The sequence below is a fragment of the Arachis ipaensis genome, chromosome B1 (assembly GCF_059453495.1).
Source record: "Arachis ipaensis isolate K30076 ecotype BB chromosome B1, ASM5945349v1, whole genome shotgun sequence".
NCBI lineage: Eukaryota > Viridiplantae > Streptophyta > Magnoliopsida > Fabales > Fabaceae > Arachis > Arachis ipaensis.
Genome location: NC_142436.1, coordinates 22671284 through 22678993, shown reverse-complemented (window position 1 = coordinate 22678993; position 7710 = coordinate 22671284).

Genomic DNA, 7710 nt, shown 5'->3' with positions numbered 1-7710 from the left:
TACACACTTTTTCTTAGGTTTTACTTAATTTTCTCATTAATTTTAGATTTTAGCCTTGTTTAATTGTAGTTTTGATACTTGTTTACTTATTCTTGCAATTTAATTCTCTTAGACTTTAGTAGTATTTATCTTACTTTCTTTTGCTAGTTTATGAACTTGTGAATTCTTGGTTTATATTAATGAATTTCATGTTTTATGTTCTGTTGATGTTTAATTGAGTTGTTTTGGTTGAATTCTCTTAGTAGATTGTCTTAATTTTAGTTAATTCATGCAATTTATGATGATTTTCTTTTATGCCTACCAAGTGTTTGATAAAATGCCTCTTTTAGTTATAGAGTAGTTTTTCTCATTCTTGACTTGGGATTGAGGACTTAGGTGATCTTGAGTCATTGATATCCGATATTGATTGGTAATTTAGGGTTGTTAGTTAATTTGGATTCCACTAACGATATCCTTTCACTAAGCCTAATTAGTGAGTTGGTTAGAATTTGTAGATTGAGATCAATCATACCTATTTGACTTACTCCCAATATTAGAGATTGACTAAGTGAGATTAATTCTTCATGATTGCTATGTTTGTGGTCAATGACTAGGATAAGAAACTTTGACTCTCAACCCTTGCTAATATCTTTTTGCCATTTGAATTTCCTTTCATTTACCTTAATTGCCTTTAGTTTCATTCCCTTTATCTTTTTCTCATTGCTCGTTATTTAATTTTTTGTTATTTCAATTCTTGTTTATTGCTATCACAACCTCCAATCTCTCATAGCCAATGATACGTGCAATTCTATGGGAGAACGATCTAAAATTTAAAATTTTTTTGGTTATTTGATTTGAATTTTGACAACCTTACTAAATTTTGATAGGATTATTTGTCAATTTAAAATTATACTATTGACAAAATTCGAGTTTTATAACTTGTGAATTTCTAAACCGACATCTAGCCAGCATCAATATGATTGCAAAATGAATGAATATATGGAGGTTGAAATAATGAAGTTCAGAAGCTCAATTACAAAGAGTGAAAAATGAATGTCTCAATTAATATAGTAAATTGCAAGTATAAAAGTGGTGATTCCACCTGCAATTTCAAAATACACTCACGAATTTGGGAGAGAAGAAGAATTCAATTAGATAAGAAGAGAGAATATTTAAATAGAAGAATATTTACAATGATATTACACACCCTTAAGTTTCACCTCGGCTCAATTAAGTTGTTTTTCCATTTCTCTCCAAGTTGTTACGCGCGTTGTTATTTTCTGTTGGGCATTTTTCTCTTTCTATTGTAGCCATTCTTTGATAATAAAGCTTTTATGTACATACATAACACGTTGATTAACATCATTAGGAGTAGTTAGCTATTAAATATATGTATATAGTTAATAGCTAATTACTCCTAATGATGTTAATCAACGTCATAAAAAAGGTGTGGAAATAATACTCTAGGTCTTCAAAATTCGGGTCAAGCTGAACGTCATCAAAAGGCATGATATCATCCATTACCTCTTTGCATGATCATACGTCATTATTGGACTAAAGGTTGTAGAAGGCTTAGAGAAGGGGGTTGAATCTATGGCCTTCTTTTACTTTAATGAAATAACCCTTTAATTACAAACTTTCAATATGAATCTGTTTGAACTCAGCAGCGAAAAATTTATGAGACAATTTCTTTTTGTCTCATAAATATTAGAAAACAGAACAGAGAAGGGAAGAGAGAAGCTGACACCATCATGTATCCTGGTCCAGTTGCCTTGTGCAATGCAACCTACATCCAGTCTCCACTACAATAGTGGTGGAATTTCCACTATAGCTAAAGTATTACATACACTAATTCCACAGGATTGACACAATCCTCTTCCTCTCATGTTCTAACCTAACTTGACTTGGCTATGCTAATACCTAACTCTTCACTCTTAGTACTTACCCAACTAAGAAAGGAGTACCTCACTGGTACTGGATACAAGACAAAAAACCATCATAAAAAAAATCTGAAATCACTCTAGGCTTTTCACTCAAATGTATCACTCAGCCTTTTATCATTCATATGCTTTTTCTTGATTCCTCTCTTTCAGCCTTTTTTCACTCAAGAAATTACAGAAAAATATACATTGAAAAATAAAATTACATTATGTAAAATATGAAGGAGATTGATTGCTTCAACAACCTCTGTTGCTATGTGATGAACTAGATTTACTTGACTCTGATTTGGTTCCTCATTCTGGCGGAATGCTTCTTTGACTAGAAAGTACTGTCCAAGTTGATGAACTCTCCTCAGAGAAGACTTCTCAGAACAAAAAACTCAAAACCTGGTTCTCTCTCCTTATCTTCAGAAGGATGAAAAATTTTCTTTTTGTATCTCCTTGCATGTTGTTGAGTTGTTTTCCTCTGAGTCAACTCCTCGAGTTGTGTGATACCATCTTACCTTTTCACTTTATTCCATTAATCCTCAAATTAGGAACTTTGGATCTGACCCTCTTTCTTGACTGAAAGCCTTAGGATAGCAGAGAAAAAAATATTTTCAATGGTAAACCCAGATCTGAACCCTTGAGATACTACTTTGTCCCCAAGAAACAATCTTGGCCTTTGATTCACAGTAGTGTTTATCAGAAATCTCTTTTTCTATTTATCTCAAATTGGAATGGCAGAGGGTTGGAGAAGGAGAGAAGAAAGTAAGATGCATGCAAAAGGAAATGAATCACCTTTAGCTTCTGACTTAGTTTGATATGGTTTGATGTGGTGATTAGACCTCAACCTTTTTGCTTAACCCTTCTCTTTCTTTCTTCTTTGGTAAATGACTTATGAACAAAGCTCTCTCTCTCTTCTCTAAGTCTGACCGAATGAAGTGAACATTGGCTTTGGAGGGATCAGCTTGAGAGAAATGTATTGGGCTCAGATTTAGTTCACTTACCATTCAGCCCATTTGATATCTTTGTTATTTTTCTTTTGGGCTTTGTTTGTAAGTGTTGCACACTATGGAAACTTCTAATTTTTATTTTATTTATTTGGGCTGCTGCAACATTGAATTTTGGCCTGCATCACTTAACCAAAATAATCAAAACTAATTGGATAATTAGCCCAATAAAGTTAATGTTTGTCATCATCAATTTTGTTAGTTAATTATCGCTCCTGTTCCCTCTTCTCTGCAGGTTGGTATTTTCTTTTTCCTTCTTATGCTTTGATAGTCGCTTTTATGTATACTTTTACTGTTGCATGTCCGTCTTCTACATTTTTGATCTTTTCCTTTGAGAAGGTTTGATCCTTTCCGTAAAAAGATTGCGTCTTTGTTTTTTATCAACGTTGTGATTTTTCCTGCTGCTTTTGTTTTGGGGAGAGGTGTGCCTTTTAGGTTTCTGTTGCTATTGGTAGTTTTGCTTTGGAGAATTTGTAGGGTTTTTGCTTTTTTGCTGTTTGTATGAAGGAATGCTGGTAGTTAGGTTGAACTCCTTGCACGTTCAAGAGGGTTAAGGCTGGTTAGGGTTCCGATTTTTGCATTATTTCCTTTTTCTGGGTTCTTGTTCTGTTGTTGCCTCCAAAGGGTGCCCTTGGGTTTGCTGAATATTCCTTGTTTTCGTAAATCCGGGGGTGCCCTTTTTGCTGCCCCAACTTTGTGTTTATTGGTTGTTCCTTCTCTTTTTTGATTTTGTCTGAGTTGTTTAGTAGTGACCCCTTTGCTATCTTCCTTTGCTGTAGGTGTAGTTTGCTGTATGTCTTCCCGAAAAAGTATTGTTGAGATGTCTACCAAGATCCCTGACGGCATGGCCGACTGGCTGGACTCTATAGTCCTGATGTGTGTTATCGTGGCCGATCTGGAGTACTGTGAGAGGCTTAGGAGATTCCATAAGATTTGTAGCAATAGAGACGATGAAAAGAACTATGAGCTGCTGTCGCCCCTTCCTGAGGAGAGGGTTAGTTTCCCCTCTTTGACTCAGAGAGAACGCCCCTTCTTTTATGCTTATGACTATTTCTTTAGTCTGCTGAACATCACCATCCCTTTTACTGCTTTTGAGACCGAACTGTTATGGACTTGCAACGTGGCTCCTTTCCAGCTTGATCCGAACTCTTGGGCCTTCATTAAGATTTTTAAGCTATTGTGCCAAGAGTTAGGTGTCCGACCTACCGTATCTCTTTTCCTTTATCTGTTTGTGTTGACCAAGCCTGGAGTAGCCAAGAAAAAGGCTTCTTGGGTTTCGTTCCGAGCTACTCAGGGGAAAAAAGTGTTTTCTATGTATGATGAGTCATTTCGGGATTTTAAGAACTATTACTTTAAGGTCTGAGCTGTCGAGAATGCCCGACCTTTCTTTTTAGATGAGAATGACGAGCCGAACTTCCCTTTGTGTTGGCAAAAAGATATAGTGGCTACTAAGTATTCTTGGGAGAGTCTGGATGAGGTTGAACAGGCCTTTGTGGGTGTTTTAGAGGAGAACTAGGGGGAGCCTCCTCATCTGGACACAAAGAGGTTTCTAGGAGATTCTTCCCTCCTCCGTGCTGAGCTGGGTAGTGTCCGACTTCTTTTTCTAATGGCTTTCTTCTATTATTTGATGATTTATCCCTTACTTATTTGTAATTTTGTTTTCCTGGTTCTTTTTTTAGAAATGGTGAAATCTACGGACTCCATGAAGGCCTTCCGTAGGGCTAAGAAGGCGACGGCTACACAACTTATCGGCAAAGGCTTTGGGGGAAGGGTCTTCTCAGGTGCCTCCAAAGAAGCCGACTTCTGATGCTTCTGGGCCGAAATAGATCATTCCGACTCCTCAAGTCCGGACGGTTCCTTCTGACCCTGTTCAGCCGACTTCTGGTGCTGCCTCCTCTCCTACTGCTGCTGGTCCTCCCCCAAAACGTCAAAAAACTATTGGTTCTTATGATCTGAATGACAAGGATTTTGATGGCGTGGGTTTCGCTCCCGAACTGATTGCTCCCCAAGGTAGGATTCCTTTGGATGATGTGTCAATTCTTCATCATCTTAATTTTGTTGTAAGTAGTAGTATCCGAGTTGCCAATGTTGGGGCGGCCTTTTCCCGAGTTATCAAGGAGTACCCTGTCCATGCCACTAGGGCTTTTATGGAGGAAGCCAAAGCTGAGTTTAATAGGGTTAAGGGTTTGAAGGATGAACTGGATACTAAGGTTGCTAAGTTGGAGTTGGATGTGAAGAAGGAAAAATCTCGAGCTATTGCTGCCGATGCAACTGCAAACTTGGCTGGGAAAACGGCAAAAAAAAAAAAAATACAAGGAGAGCTACACCTGTACATATGGCGAGCTGCTGGAGACTAGGGAAGGGCTTCAATCTGCCCAGGCTGATTATGCCAAGCTCCAGGGTCACATGGTAGACAGTGTGACTGATGCATATGAGAACTTGAAGGCCCAAGTCCGAGTTCTTGCCCCTGAGCTCGACCTGACTCTACTTAGTCTGGATAATGTGGTAGAGCATGGCAAGATAGTGCCTGCTCCTGATGATGAAGATGAGGGTCCTCCTCCTGCGCCGCCAGCCAAAGCTTCTGCAGCTTCAGCCTCTTCAACTCCTTCAGCCGAGGTGGCTCCCCCTGGGTCCGATCCTGATGTGGAGATATTGAATGGCCCAGATGGGGTTGTCAATGCCACCTGTCTTGCAACCAGACCTCCCTCTCCTAAGGATGTGGCTGCCGAGGTGACTTCGGATTCTTGATGACTTCTTTATTATGCTTGTGTATTCGTACAGTCCGGCTTGTGGACTTTGAACTTGTTTTTTGTAAATCTTTCTGTGGTTGACTTCTTTGACACCTGGTTGCTTTTCTTAACAAATTTATTTTGCAAAAACAAACACTTTAAACTACTGGGTTGCCTCTTAGGTAGCCTTTGAGTCTTTAATATTTTATTCTGATGGATACGCTTTTGTTGATATGTTAATCATACCTTTGCAACTTTTGCAGATTTTTACAGAGGGTTGGTACTTTTCCTGTCTGACCTCTCTTGCAGTGTGAGTTTTTTGCCCTTTTTGATCATGCCTTGCTTTATCTATTCTCTTCTTAGGCGAGGTGATCCTTTGGTATCCGGGCTAACTTGTCCAACAACTTTTTAGTGTTCTTATAGAATCTTTTTTAGTTTGTTCGAACGACTTCTTTGTAGCCCTGTTTCGAGATCGTTCCTTTGTTTGAGCGGAGCTGTTCCCCTTTTAGCTAAGCATGTTTGCACCTTAAGTTATTTCTAACCCTTTTGGCTTTTATTACTTTCTCGGGGTCGTGCTTGCTTTGCTAGGTCGCGCCTTGAGTTGATGTTGACGTGAGCTTTTTAGTCATTTTCCAACAACTTTTTAGGTAGTGTTCCAAGGGGAACCTTTTTTTTATAGTTTATTTGGACGACTTTTTAGCTCTGTTTGTGCTTTTGCTTTTTTAAGTAGTGTCTTTTTTGCAAGACTTGTACTTTTATAGCTAGGCACTTCTGTCTTGGCTTTTTAGCCTTTCATTGGCCTTTGCCAGATGTCTTCGTCCCTTTTTAGTGATCCTTTCATTTGTCTGACTTCTCTGTCGGGCCTTATTAAGTTATTTTTAGTAATCCATTTTTAGTCAGACCTCGTCAGGTCACTTTTTATGGGTTAATTTTTATAACTTCTTGCATTAATTTGCTTCTATCGCTTTTACCTTGCCGACTTCTTTGTAATCGGTCGATGAAGTTGATATTCACCTTGCCGACCTCTTTGTGGTCGGGCGATGAATTTTTGCGTTTTATGAGCTTAGATTAATGCGTCTTGGTAGGAAACTTTTTAGGGAATTGGTGACTTTTATTTGAATAATAAATGAAATAAAAGCATAAATATAAGTATGAATATATGAGTGCTTACCCTTAGAGGTCGGGCAGTTTCTTAGATCTCGGCCTGACGTCTCATTAAAAAACCTTTTCAGGAAAAAGAGTACCCCTTGACCTAAGATCTTTACTTTTCTCTAGCTATAGTACCTTCTTAGGTTACAAGCATGCCATGGCCTTGGTAGCTCTCGTCCTTCAAGGCCGGACACCTTGTAGTAACCTTTTCCCAGTACTTCTGCTACTCGGTATGGTCCTTTTCAATTAGCTGCTAGCTTTCCTTCTCCTGATCGACCTGCTCCGATATCATTTTGGATTAAAATGAGGTCATTGGTGGTGAAGCTTCGCTGAACTACCTTCCGATTATACCTTAGAGCCATTCGACATTTTAAGGCTTCCTCTTTAATCCGAACTCTTTCTCGGACTTCTGGAAGTAGGTCGAGCTCCTCCCTTTGAGCTTGGGGGTTGGTATCTTCATTGTAGAGGATCGTTCTAGGAGATCCTTCTTCTAACTCCATGGGAATCATTGCCTCCATTCTGTAAGCAAGTCGGAATGGTGATTCTCCAGTGGTTGAATGTTGTGTTGTCCGATATGCCCATAGAACTTGTGGGAGCTCTTCTGCCCAAGCTCCCTTGGCATCCTGTAATCTCCATTTTAACCCGGCCAATATGAATTTGTTAGCGGCTTCCACCTATCCATTGGCTTGTGGGTGCTCTACAGAGGTAAACTGGTGCTTGATTTTTAGATCAGCTACCAGATTTCTAAAGCCTGTGTCGGTGAATTGAGTAGTACCATTATCTGTGGTGATGGATCATGGGACCCCAAACCTTGTGATAATGTTTCTGTATAGAAATTTTCGACTTCTTTGGGCGGTGGCGTTGGCTAACGGCTCTGCCTCAATCCACTTTGTGAAGTAGTCTATGACCACAATGAGAAAC